Source organism: Tamandua tetradactyla, chromosome 17 (assembly GCF_023851605.1).
Source record: "Tamandua tetradactyla isolate mTamTet1 chromosome 17, mTamTet1.pri, whole genome shotgun sequence".
Lineage (NCBI taxonomy): Eukaryota > Metazoa > Chordata > Mammalia > Pilosa > Myrmecophagidae > Tamandua > Tamandua tetradactyla.
The window spans coordinates 60,121,279-60,136,003 of NC_135343.1; the positions used below are offsets into that span (position 1 = coordinate 60,121,279).

The window sequence follows — 14,725 nt, forward strand, 5'->3', positions numbered from 1 at the left end:
TATCTGCTATAATAATCCTTTTAGCAGATGCTTTTAAGTGACCTCAGTGTGGGAAACATTGTCCTATGCCGTGTGACCTTTAGTCAATTCAACAAGTGTTAATTCATTACCTACTACATAATAGGCACTGGGATACAAGTTACCAGAGAACAATTAAAATTGCAATTCCAATGAGTGCAATGAGTGACGTGATAGAGGCAGCACAGCATATTCCTGGAATTCAATGGAGAAGAGACTTGAGAAATTTAAGACATCTTCTAGGCCAGGGGAATGGTCTCTTTGCCAATAGGCACAGGTAATTGGCACTGTGTTGGGGAGGGGTCCTTCTCATTGTTGACATATAATGTCCCTTTCCTGAAAGAATAAAAAAATCATAACTATCTGAAATCTGATGGGACATGAAGCATGATAATGTTGAATGAAAAATGGGGTCTAAACATTGTGACAAAGGACATAGCTCTGTTTATTTTACAGGAATAAGAATTACAAATTTCCTAATGTTGCTAATGTAATCTGACATATTTTCCAAGCTCCAAAAGTAGATGAAAGCCATAAGAAAGAATAGCGCATGCTCTTAAATGGGTGTGCCAGTTTGAATCTGTGGTGGACCCCAGAAAAGTCGTAACTTTTCATCCTCATTCAATATTGCTCGCTGGGAGTTTTTTTATTGTTTCCATGGAGATGTGACCCACCCAGTTGTGGGTATTAACTTTTGATTAGAGGGAGATGTGACTCCACCCATTCCAGGTGGGCCTTGACTGGAATCCTTTAAAAGAGGAAGCATTTTGGAGAGAGTCCCTTTTTAGAGTCATGTGAGAGCCTCGAGAATCACAGAACCCACACAGTCGGATACCTTTGGAGATGAAACAGGAAAACACCCCTAAAGGAGCTTAATGAAACAAGAAGCCGGGAGAGAAAGCTAGCAGATGCCGATATGTTTGCCATGTGCCTTTCCAGTTGAGAGAGAAATCCTGAACGTCACTGGCCTTCTGGAACAAGGTGTCTTTCCCTGGATGCCTTGGAGTGGACATTTCTATAGCCTTGCTTTAATTGGGACATTTTCACGGACTTAAAACAGTGGACTTGCAACTTAATAAACTCCCCCCTTTAAAAGCCATTCTGCTTCTGGTATATTGCATTCTGGCAGCTTGCAAACTAGAACAATGGGTGAGTGAGAGAAGCGTAGGGAGATGAGTTTCCTTATTCCAGGTAGACAAAGCCATGCTTCCAGCCTCCCAGTGTTCCCAAAGCCAAGTGTTCTCCACATTAAACTGTCATTCAAATAGAAAGGGCTAAGCTAGTGTGAAGGAAGTTCATTTCAAGACATAACCTGACACCAAGAATGAGTGAAATTTGGTGTGATGTTTGTAATCTCCAGACCCCAAAGGCATGCTCCTACAACGCAGAGAAGAGAAATTCTGGCCACAGAGGCAAACAAATGATGAAATTCTGATGTCCAGGGAAATGTGAGCTCAACAAGGATCTCAAAAGTACAAGAAAACAGAGGCTTTTAGAAACACAATTATAGAATCTAAAGGAAAAACCTTCAACAGAACATCCAACTATAGACCATACCTGGTCTCCATTCCTGACCATGAATTCTCTAATTCCCACAGCAAAAAAAAAAAAAAAAAAAAAAAAAAAAAAAAAGAATTCCCTGCTCTTAAAAACACTTATTTCACGTTGGTCAGCCCTAATTGTTGAAAAGCTCCTTCTTAAGCTTGAATTTACCTCTCTGTAAAACATGCTTTAACATCCTACTTTGATATAACTTTTGCAATATGATTGTGTGATTGGGAATACCTTGTCTCTGAAGCTCCCTTTATATAGGGTATGGACAGATGAGTAAAAAATATGGATAAATGATGATGAATATACAACTGTGTGATGATATTGTGAGCTATTGATTATATATCAAGAATGGAATGATCATATGGTAAGAATGTGTTTGTATGTGATGTTGAATTAAAAAAATACAAAAAAAAAAGAAGGATAAAAGTGGATTGTTATAATAAAAAATATTGAAACCCGCTAGTCTCCTATGCCTGGAGCAGCTAGAAGGAAAAATATGAGAGTATCATATGGTAGCCCATGACAAACTCTGGAATCTATCCTGTAACCAATTTTTGAAGAGTGTTTTGAAAACTATTGCTTTTTAATTTCTTTGCTTTGTATACATGTTATACTATACAATAAAAAAAGTTAATATATATATATATATATTGGGTAGATGGAAATACTAGCAGTCAATGAAAGGGAGGGGTAAGAGGTTTGGTATGTATGAGTTTTTTTCTTTTTATTTCTTTTTCTGAATTGATGCAAATTTTCTAAGAAATGATCATGGTGATGAATATACAACTATGTGATGATATTGCGAGTTATAGCAATATATTCTTGGTATATATTGATTATATACCAAGAATGGAATGATCATAAGAATGTTCATGTTTGTATGTTGTTATGTTTAAAAAAAATTAAAAATTGAAAAAAAGGAACGTATGTGCTTGTACGTTGTTTTATTAATAAAAATTTTAAAAGAAAAAAATGGAAAAAATATATAAACAATAAATAGCTGGCAGAAAAAAATATATATATAAACAAATAATAGGGGGCAGTACAGCAGTGGCTCAGTGGCAGAATTTTCACCTGCCATGCTGGAGACCTGGGTTCAATTCCTGGAGGCTGCCCATGTCAAAACAGTAAATAATAATAATAAAAGGGGTAACAAAGCTTAAAATATATTGGGTAGATGAAAATACTAATGGCCAATGAGAGGGAGGGATGAGGGGTACAATAGGTATGAGATTTTTCTTTTTATTTCTTTTTCTGAAGTGATGCGAATGTTCTAAGAAATGATCATGATGATGAATACACAACTATGTGATGATATTGTGAGCCATTGATGGTATACCATGTATGGAATGTTTGTATGTTAAGAATGTTTGTGTTTGTATGTTGTTTATCAATAAAAATATATTTTTAAAAAAATCCTACTGTGGCCCTCTCAATCCCTCCCTAGCGGAACAAGCCTTGTAGGGTCAGTTCTTGGAGAATTTGAAGACTCCTGCCAGGTTCCCCTTCATTTCCCTTCTCCAAGTTAAACACTGGTAGCTCCTTCAACAGTCCCTTGTACCACATGGTTTCTGGAAATCCCATACCATTCTGGTGGCTCTCAGTTGTTCCTAAGGCAGGCTCCTGGACCCAAAGGAACGCAGGTTTCACAAGACAACCAAGCAACAGCCGGAGCCAACGCTAAGGCATCAGGCTCAAGGGCAGTCCAAGGCCAGGCTGGCAGTCCCAGGATGGCATCAAGAGAGACAGACAGGTGCAGAGCCACGTGAAGAACACCACTGTGAGCTGGGGCCTAGACTCGGCCTCCATGTCATGGCGCAACTGCTGGGTCCCCATTTGCTGTGATTTGTTAATAATTAAAGCGCACTCAGAGGCTTGAAGGATTTGCCTATATATAAATAGGGTCAGATTCAAGGTATCCCACAATAATGTCTTTTTCATCTATTTGCATTCCCTTAGGCTTTTAGAGAGAGCCTAGGAGGGGAAGTACAACTGGCATACTTTGAACTGCACAGAACCCACATCCCATCTTAACCACATGCTGCTTGAGAAGGGAATTTATCACAGGTGTCCCAACAGAAGAGAACACAGGTGCCCACATGAAATCCTGACCGTGGAGTGGGATCTCCAAACCCCTGGAGACAGGAAGCGATGGATGCCTCGCATCAGACTCAAGTCAAAGTCACATTTTTCTGGCAGGAATCTGAAACTCATTAGCAGGGAATGAGTGGCTGAAGAGCCCAAGGAGAAAAGGAAACTTACGTCTGGGGTATCAGACGTAAGTTCCTATTTCAGGAACACCAACCCACAGCAGGAAAGAAAAGGGGAGGGCCAGAGAATGGTCTGGGGAGGGAAGAGTTGGAAGCAAATACCACCATTCTCTCAATTTAACTCAATACTCCAGCCTGTCCGCTCCAGGACCCCCATCAGGGAACACACTCCATCCGACACTGCTCTAATATTCTATACCCAAATTCATATTTTTAGAACATTCTAGTATAATATTCATATTTTATTCATACACATATTTATGCTCATATACATAAACTGAGTTGTGCGCCTACCAAACCAAAAGAATCTCACTCTGCTTCACTGAAGTAAAATTCCAAGAGGTCACTTAGAACCAGGAATTCTGCTTCTTCATCTTAATGATCTGTTCATTTCTAATTGACTTTAAATGCAGGGTTATTTAGTGTCACTGGGAATGGAGACATGAACTATTGTCCAGGCAAGCCCAAGCAATTCTGGACCTTAAGAACTTACCCTCAGAACAAACACTTGTAGCTGCATCCATGGGTGTTAGGTGCTGACAGCACAACCAACAGTCTTCCAAATCAATTCCCATGCAGAATACAATGTTTATTGAAGAATAAATATATATATTTTTAGAGTGCTGATTCAACAGCGATTATTTAGAACTTAAACTGACATCGATTTTTTTTCTGGGAGCAGTATTTTATCCTTGACATTGCTCAGAACTGCTGGCATGGTGATTATAAAAACAGACTGGCTTTTAGTAGACTTTGTAGTTGTTTTTGAGTTCTATACCAGCAATGCCTGTTTCCCACCCCCCTTTACTGACTGCTCATACTGCCCTTTGCATGCCTCTGCCAGGAATTCTCACTGAGGACAAGTTTGCCTGGCTCAAAGGGAAAGAATACATGTGCCCCGGTGTTTACCTACAGGCACCGAAGGAATGACTTAATATACTTCTAGTAGGGCCCATTTCTATAGTAATCTATCTGTCATGACCTGTAACTGCATTACACCCAAAAGAGTAAATTACTGCAGGAATGCTCTCATGTCTTTAAAGTCACAAATAATCACTCTGACCAGGAGAAGTGTTCTAGTTTGCTAGCTGCCAGAATGCAATATACCAGAAACGGAACGGCTTTTAAAAAGGGGAATTTATTAAGTCGCAAGTTTACAATTCTAAGGTTGTGAAGCTGTCCAAATGAAAACACATCTTTAAAAATGTCCAAATTAAGGCACCAAGAAGAGGTTACCTTCACTTAGGAAAGGCTGATGAAGTTCAAGTTTTCTCTCTCAGCTGGAAGGGCACGTGGTGAGCTCCGCTAGCTTTCTCTCCTGGCTTCTTGTTTCATGAAGCTCCCCTGAGGGCATTTTCCTTCTTCATCTCCAAAGGTCTCTAGCTGCATGGGCTCTCATGGCTCTAAAGCTTTTTCCAAAATGGTTCCCTCTTAAAGGCTCCAGTAAGCAACCCCACCTTGAATGGGTGGAGACACATTTCCATGGAAAACCATCTAATCAAAAGTTACCACCCACAATTGGGAACAATCAAAAAGCTCCTACCTAGCAATATTGAATGAGGATTAAAAGACATTGGAGGGCTAGCCTAGGAGGGCTCTCTCTAAAAATTCACAAATTCAAACTGGCACAAGAAGGTTCAAGTCAGAGCCCCAAGGTGCTGTAATTCAGACTTCACCCCAACCTGGAAGACCCTTTAAATTGCTTAAATAATCACCAATCACTAATCAGGCCTTGAATCAATTCAGCTATCATTTCAACAATGTCTCACTGTCACATTAGATTCATAAGACACTTTGCTGTAGCAAAATTTCACTTACTCTTAATAAGAGCTGTCAATTTTTTTCTCATAGGGAACTCCTCACGGATTCCAAAAGCTAACCACCAATCTATTTCCTTTCTCCGGGTTCACGGATATGTTTTATTTCCCCTTCTCCAATTTCATGACAGTTTAAAGTAAAACTTTAAAAACTGATGAAACCCAGGAAGCATTGTGAGATGTCTTCTAATTTAGGTTTCCTTCGGGTGAGGCTGACCCTTTTCTCCATCACCACACCTGCTCTTAAGGCTTAGCCAGGAGGCTGTCACTGGGAAGGAGGAAGAAGTGGGTAGGTCTGATGTAGAGCAGGGCTTCTCAAATTTTGGTGTGCACACGTGTCACCAGAGACCTTATTAAAAGGCCGGTGCCAATTCAGTAGGTGTGGGCTGAGGCCTGAGATACTGCATTTCTAACAAGCTCCTAGGTAACGCGGATGCAACATTGAGTATGAAGAATATAGAAATGAGAGGAAATATGAACCCGCTCCTTCCACTAGGGCATGCCAGGTGAGTCTCAGGGAGGTACGAAGGGGAAGTTTAAAAAAAATAGCCTATACTGTAAGCCACTGATTGTATACTCTGGATGGATTGTCTGGTGAGTGAATATATCTCAATGAAATTTCATTAAAAAAAAAAATTATGGTCTGATGCTCTGGGCCTCCATCTCCCTTGTTGGTAGCAAGTCAGGTATTATCGATGAGCAAACCTGAAGTCGGACAGAACTGGATTCAGCTCCTTCCTCCAGTATCTACTGGCTGTGTGCCCAGAGCAAGCCCCACACCCTCTCTGGGCTTTTGTTTCCTTATGTGAACATGAGAATAGCAACACCTAGACTTTGATACCTTTTAGTGTCTTATTTTTAGTGAAAAATACTTACTAGAAAAAACATCCAAGCAAGAAGAGTACAAAGAAGTTTTTAATCCCCTGAAACCCCTCCCCTACCACCACTCTGTTAGCGATTTGAGGGTTAAGTGAAGTAGCTTATGTAACACCACCAGCACAAAGCCTGGCAGAGAACAAGTGCTCGGTAGAAGTCAGCCTGGCCCCCGCATCTCATTGGTTCCATGTGGAGGCTGGGCCCCGTGATCTTGGAAGTTCTTCTCTCCTCCAGCCTTGGCTAACTCTCAGGCAGCGACCAGAGAGGAAGGCACCCCAACCACAGAAGAACCTGCCAGAAATGTGCCCCTTACTTTCCCAAGTGGGAGACGGTGTCCAAAAGACATGAATTCCCCAAACTAGATTTTATATTCCATAAGAGAGAGTCCTTGTCCCCATCAGGCTTTAACGGAGGGACCCTCAGCAAGGCCTCTGAGTCTGATTTTTCCTGTCGGCACAAGAGGATATCAACTCCAATTTACACAACACTTTCTAACTTCCAGAAAGGTGTTTCTAGTAATTTTCCTCCTTTCGATCTTTCCATCAGTTCTTTAGAGTGGTGGCTATTATTATCCTCATAGGAGCATAAACTAGGGGGCCTCCTACTGCTCCTAGCACAGAGAACAGATACAGCCTGAAGCCCACCTGCAGACCTGAGGGCGCCCCCCCCTCTTTGCTCAACCGCCCTGCCCTGGGATATGTCATCTGTCAGAGCCAAGAAGGCTGGAAGGGCACCTGCTGTTCAGTGCCTTTTATGGAAATAATCAGTGGCTGGACAGATAAACCCAAAGAGAATATGCCCGCATGGCGGATAAGTCTTCCAAAAACACAACCAGAGAAAACTGAACTAACAGTTCCATCTTTTCAGGCTGCTTAAAAAAAATTGTAGCATGCCAGGAAGTGGCCCCTCTAAAAAACTGGGGGGTGTTTTAAATAACATCCAAACTTTCACATACGTGGAGAATTTTACAATATATTAAATTCCTTCACTCATTCTGATTTCCTTCCCTCCTTTCTTGTACAAGTAATTATTGGGTGTCTATTACATGCCATGCATTGAGCTAAAGGGCCTTACAGATAAAATGAGAGACAGATCTTGGCTTTGCATAGTCCTCAGGCTGGCCTGGGACATGAGCATATGTCACACAAGGTGAGGCAAGCAGGCTGATACCTTGCTGTGGGGCTCAGGGCAGTGTTTTGGTTTGTTATATGCTGCCAGAATGCAATATACCAGAAATGCAACAGCTTTTAAAAAGAGAATTTATTAAATTACAAGTTTACAGTTCTAAAGCCATAAAAATGTTCAAACTAAGGCATCCAGAGAAAGACACCTTGATTTAAGGAAGGCTGATATTTGTCACATGGTAAGGCACATGTCACCTGCTGGTCCTTGTTCCCAGTTCTGTTGCTTCCAGCTTCTGAAGCCAGTGATTTCCTAAGTGTCTATGGGCCTTCACTTAGCTGCTCCGGGACACAACTCTGGGTTCTGGCTTGCTTACCATCTCATGGGAAGGCACATGGCCACGTCTGCTGGGCTCTGCATCTCCAAACATCCATGTCTAGGCATCTGCTCTCTCTGTCAGCACTCTAAGCATCTCCAAATGTCTGGTCTCTGTTGGTTCTCAAGCAACTGTTCTCTAAGCATCTGCATCTAAGGTTTCTCCAAAATGTTTCCCCTTTTAAAGGACTCTAGTAAACTAATCAAGACCTATCTTGAGTGGGTGGAGTCACATTTCCATCTAATTAAAGGGCCACACCCACAATTGAGTGGGTCAATCTCCATAGAAACAATCTAATCAAAGATTTCCACCCTAAACAATAGATCTGGCCCCACAGATTGGATCAGAATTAAAACATGGCTTTTCTGGGGTGCATAATAATTTCAATCCGGCATAAGAAGGGAGACCTCACTTCCACTGAGTTGGGGGTCATGTGGGGCCCGGAAAGGCAATTCCCTAGGATGTAAATAAGGCTCATACACCCCACTTGGATCTGTACATGTTTCCCCAAGCTCTAGCTGTGACCACACCCCTCCTTTCATGTGTAAAATGTGCTCTATGATGGAAATGAGTGAAGGTGATGTCATTCCGGGGACAACTTGGCATTTGCTCTTTTCTATGTCTAAAAGGCAATTATTCTCCAACCTCTGCATTTATAGATTATTGAACAAAAATCAGCAATACTGTTCTCAACAGGTCATGTGAAATATGAGTCAAAATGTGTTTTGACTCTGTAGCTGAAATGCCAACTTGAAAACATAATTCTATACCTACATTATCCTCAATATCAAGCACCAGTGTTTACGGCTGTAACCTGAATACTATACCAAACCCTTATTCATTCATTTCTGGAACTGACTGTACAGGAATTTCTCTAATCCCTTTCTCAAATTACTTCCATTTATAGCATCGTTTGTCCTGACCTCCCCACCTACCAGCTGTTATCAGATAAAAGGCCACATGTACGCTTGTGGGTATACCATGGCTAATCCTGACATTCCAAAGGCCCATAGAGAATTATGGAGGCTAAAAGCCCAGCTGTCTCTGCTGGACATGAAGAAGCTCATAACTGCCTTGATTACTTAAAAAAACAAAAAAACAAAAACCTGATGACGGCAATTTCACTAAAAGTACTCAACTTTTTCTCATGCTCCTCCTCTTTTTCCCTATACATGCATATATACATAATGTCTTGGACACTTTCAACTCCTTAAAACAGAATCATTTAGGAACTGATCAAATTATTATTTAAATAATTTTTTAAAAATCTAATACTCTTTCTCCTCTGTGACATCATCTGTGATGAAAATTTATATGGCGGTTTGTGGTAGGTTGACTAACGACCCACAAAGATATCCACATTTGAATTCCCAGCTACCTTACCCAGCAAAGGGACTTTGCAGGTGGGAGTCGGGACCCTGAGATGGGGTGATTATCTTGGGTTATCTGGGTGGGCCTGATGTAATAACAACGGTCCTTATAAGGCAGAGTCAAGGGGGTGGGGGATACAGTCCTTATAAGGCAGAGGCAAGAGGTTAGAGCGGGGGAGGATGCTGTGCTACACCTTCAAAGATGGAGGAAGGAGACCGTGAGCCAAGGGATGCAGTCAGCCTCTAAAGAAGGCAAGAAAACTCAGCCCTGGGACCCATTCCAGAATTCCAACCTTCACAACTGTACAAATAAATTTGCATGGTTTTAATTCACCAAATTTGTGGCAGTTTCTATAGCAGCAATAGAAAACAAATATGTTGGTTTACTATAATGAGCACTTTTTTTTTCCTTTTTAATTACTCGTATACTTCTTTCTTATCAATGAGTTTCTGGCTCTAACCATTTTCAGACCCCAGAACCAGCCTTTGATTCTTCTGAAATTGGTCGACGTGCATATTTTACTAAGAATAGATACCGTTAATTGGCTGAGAACATCGGAGAGGTTGTTGACTGAATGAGGTGTCAAGACATTCAGTCTCTTGACTCATTCCCAGGTGAATGGGGAGGGCCCTTTTCATCTCAGGAAGCCTCAGTTTCCCCACCCAAAAGGGAGGATTAACAAATTCAATGGGCCAGAAATTTCTTTTGCGTTAGGGACCTTTCTGAAAGTGATGAAAGCTTCTCCTCAGAAATGAAAACCATGTATGCACCTCCACATGGCTTTGATTCTCTCCAGTTATAAGTGGTTCCTTTGCTAAAGGTCCATGGATGCAGGTTAGGAACCCCTGGAAAATAAACCCAGAATTCAAGACATCTGGGACTGTTAAAAATGAATCACTGAATAGTATTTTGACTCCTAGGACTTTCCACAATGGTCATTCCTGTGCCTATTCTTGTATTTGATGCTGAAATAAAATAATCAGAACAAGCTCCATCCCTGCACTAGACTAGCACTTCTCTTTTACTGCTCTGGATGCCTTGCATTTACTGAAGAAATCACATGACCCATAGACTCTCAGGCAGGAAGAGAGCTTCAATCACATGACCTGCTCCCCCTTCTGTTGCCCAACTCCAAGCACAGCAGCCCTGCCAGGCTGTCACCAAGAAACGCACAGCCTGGGAAACAGCCCTTTCCTTTCCAGGCAGAACTGACAGGTCTTTTCTGCTGCTCAGGCAATAGAGGCTCAGTGTTGAGGAATAAAATCTTCCAGGTAGCCCAGGAAAATGTTTAGGATCTGATGTTCCCAAAAAATTTTAAAAAGCAAAACTATGCAAAATGGAACTCAATAACTTCAGAAGCAAAATTTCAAAAATCAAAAATGGTAAGCAAAAGCTACATTTTGACATATTGTGAGGTGGGGCCTCTAAAAGGATTCCATGTCCTAAAGTAAGGGTTCCATGTCCTAAAGTAAGGGTTCCATATCCTATGGGGATTTTAAGTGGCTTCAGCAATAATTTCTAGGACTTTTTCTCCCCATTTTGACCTAACATATGACAAAAAATATCAGAACCCTCTTTTTTCCAGTTCACAGTTCATTTTTTGTGTCTGGCTATTAGGAAAAGAGGTTCTCCAACATTATTGGATAACATGTTTCAAATCCTTTTGTCCAGTCAATTCTTCTGAATCCATTCCATTAGATGTGAGTATTGTTTGAAGATGATGATGATGGTGGTGGTGGTGGTGGTGGTGATAAGTGATGATGTGATGACAATTTCATTCATATTGTGATAAACAGTATTCCATGAATTTTAGTCTGTGGGTCAATTGGGTTATCCCAACTGATTGATTTTAGAGTTTGGAAAAGGTGGAGATTCTACTTCGGGGACTGGAAGAGCCCTTCTAAGACTAACCAGAGAAACAATAAAGATCAAATCTCCTTGTGGAAGGTATGAATCTTCCACTCTTAAGGCTGAGCTATTTATTTTTTCATTCGATAATATAATGAATGACATAAGGTGAACTAAATAAGCTAAAAATGGAAAATGGGACAGTAAACAATTAGAATAAAAAGAAACAAAAAAGAAACTTAAAGCTTAGACATCATTTTAAAAGGCACACACAAATAAGAAAAACGGATAGTTTTTCAAATAAGATATAAGATGTGAAATTAAAGAAACACAAAGATAATTAAGGACTTTAAAACAGATGGCATCGAAAGGGCTAAAAAAACAAATATTATAAAACAATTCAAACAATTTAGAAGACCTGGACATTAAGGAATGATAAATAAATGAGCTATACATACATTTTCAAAATGAGGGCATCAGTAGAAAATAGACAAGTCATCAAAAAAGAAATATTAATAACCAATTATGGTAGACTGAATCATGTTCTCCAACAAAAGGCATGTTCTTAATCTTAATCCACGTTCCTCTGGGTGTGAGCCCACTGTAAATAGGACCTTTACCTTGTAAAGATGTGGTTAGTTTAGGTGTGGCCATATCGAATTGGGGCGGGTCTTAATCCATATTACTAGAGGCCTAATAAAGAGAGGAAATTAAAGCACAATCAGTCGCAGAAACCAGAAACGAAAAGAAGCCAGAAGATATAGACACCAGAGGGGAGAGGAACCAACATGTGAAGAACTGCCATCACCAGAACACAATGTTGCCCCCGGGAAGAATTATAGCCTTGCCAGCATCTGGATTTCAGACTTCTAGACTTCAAAACCATGAGACAGCTTTCTGTGTTGGCCATGGCTGGGATGGAGAGGTAAACCTGCTAACAGAGAAAAATTATATGCTCCCCTTTGTGACTTGGAAATCTGTGTCAAAGGCTTTAAAAATATCTTCTGAATCCAAAATTTCTTCTTCTAGGAGCTTATCTTTAAAAAAATAAATCAAAGATATATGGGAAGATGTACTAGGAAAAATGGGAAACAACCTTGGGATCTAAAATAGGGCATCTAGTTAAATGAAGATGCAACAGTCCCCCAAAGGAATACCACACAGCCACTAGAAGAGGTTTAGTAGGAGACCAATGGTTTGGAAAGTTGCTCTCAACATATTGTGAAGTAACGAAAGCTGGTTACAAAACAGTCCCACTTTTCTGAGAGAAAAAATATATATACACCTTGATAAACTGAAACTAAGATGCCATTGGTTATTAAACGCACCATTTTTATTTACCTTTAAGAAACAAATGTTCTCTAACCATAATGAGCCATAGATTATAGGATACATCATGATTCAGAGGTGTTAAACTGAAGTATGTATCTTGGAACTGAGAAAATACTGTATGTGTATCATACATATTCCTTCCATTCTAAAATAAACTCTCCCCCCCATCACATTTTAATAACTGGAATATAAGGGGTATATCTACTGTAGTGCTCTTCCACTAACACCCCACTTACAACTCATCAGGATCAAGAAAATATTTTCTTGCACAAAACAAATCAGAAGGAAATACACCGGGCTGTTAACTGCAGTTTTGGCTGAATGTCAATATTGCAGGGAGTTTTTATTTTCTTCCTTTAGTTTTACAGGACTTTTTTCTTAAATTTGTAAAATTAGCTTTAAAAAAAAGGCTGAACAAAACCAAATCATGAATTCCCAAATTAGTCCCACCCCCAAAAGCAAACAGGAATGTTCAGGCTAAGGCATGGCAGCGCTCCCATTCACTATTCCCCCAAAATGTAAGCAGAAGCCCTCAGAGTGGAGAGCAAGAAGAACAGAGAACATGTGACAATTCACCCACTACCCCTGGGGTCCTGTTCACTTTCCAAATACCTGTGTTCAAGAAAGACAGCCCCTTGGCCAACTGACCCCATACCCCCTACTTTACTTTTACCTCATACAGCATCCAACCAAAACACCTGAAAGGATGGGAAATCAAATCCATTTCAAAAGCCAGTCCCACTGGATTGGGAGTCGCTGCTGAAGCATCCGGTTGGAAGGGTGCTGAGGCCAGACTGGAGTTGAGAAGAAGGAGTGCCTGAATGATTAGCCATGCCACCCAGGAACACAGCACCCCAAGTGCCACATGGTTGCCAGGCCTGAAAGAGTTTTCTAGTTCCCTCCTGCTTTTTTCTTTAACAGACCGTGTGCTTTTTCAACCTGTTAAAGAGACACTAACAAAACTGAGGACCACAGTGTAGCCTGAGTCTTGCTATTCGTATTAAATGAAGCCTCTTCCAGCAAAGGCACAGTTGGGTATTACACTATATTTGGGTATTATATTTTAAAACATCACGTACATTATGACCCAGTAATTCCACTCCTAACACGTATTCTAGAAAAACTCATGCATGCATCTGTTTGCCAGAAATAAAATTGCCATCCATTAGAAGGATTGTGAAAAAATAAATTGTGGTACACACAAACACACTCAGAGTTCATGCATCTTACTAGCTATACAAAACCATCTAGATGGATAATAAACATTTAACTGAAAGAAGCAGTGGCATAAAATCACATATAATACCATATCTTTGTTTAAAAGTCCAAGAAAGAAAACATAAAAATGAAATTATATGCCATTTATGAATATACACATATATGATAAAATACATTAAAAAGGTAGGAGAATAAACTCAAGATAATGGTTACCTTTGGTGCAGGTAGGGGACAGGATAAGGAAAGTTAGGGAAGATGAAATACACTGGAATGTTCTGAATTAAGTTGTATGGTGGTTTCATTTATTGTAATACTTCCTAATAAATATTTAACATATATTGTTTGAGAGAATTAATTCTTATTTAATGCAGTGCTCATTTTTTAATTAAAAAAAAGTCTGTCCTCATGCTTGGAGGGGTAGGGCAGGAGGCCTGGCATGGAATAACCCAGATCAGAAGGCACCACTTTTATGAAATAACTGAATCAATAAACTTTTGTAGGTGACCCAGTCCCACCTTCCAGGTTTCTCACCGGGAGCCTAAAATGTGAGCCTAACATGCCTCTCCGGGCTGTCTCAGCTATGCTCAAAGGAACAACAGTCCCTCAACCTGTACAGCAGCAAGTTAGGGAAAATCACTTGTAAAAAGTATCTCTTTTTCAATCATTTTAAAGATCATCCCATACCCCAACGAAAAGCATTCCTGCCAACCCTAAAGAACACTTAAGGCTTTATCTGAGATTTTACAAAGGTTCCACGCATTATGATTATTTTCCAGAAACCTACAACCTCTAGATGGGTCCTGAAGACCACAGGGCCCAGCCTCTCCAGAACATCAACTAGTTTCATCCCCCTATTCCATATAATTGACAGCCCTTTCCAAGAGGAAAAAATTAGAGTAGGCATAGCCCAAATATCCGTAAAG

General features: G+C 40.3%; 1 protein-coding gene across 4 annotated transcripts in view; it reads right to left on the reverse strand.

Moving 5' to 3' along the window:
• Nucleotides 1-14,725, reverse strand: part of SMYD1 (SET and MYND domain containing 1) — a 52,094-nt gene that overhangs the window by 20,820 nt on the left and 16,549 nt on the right. The window lies entirely within an intron of this gene.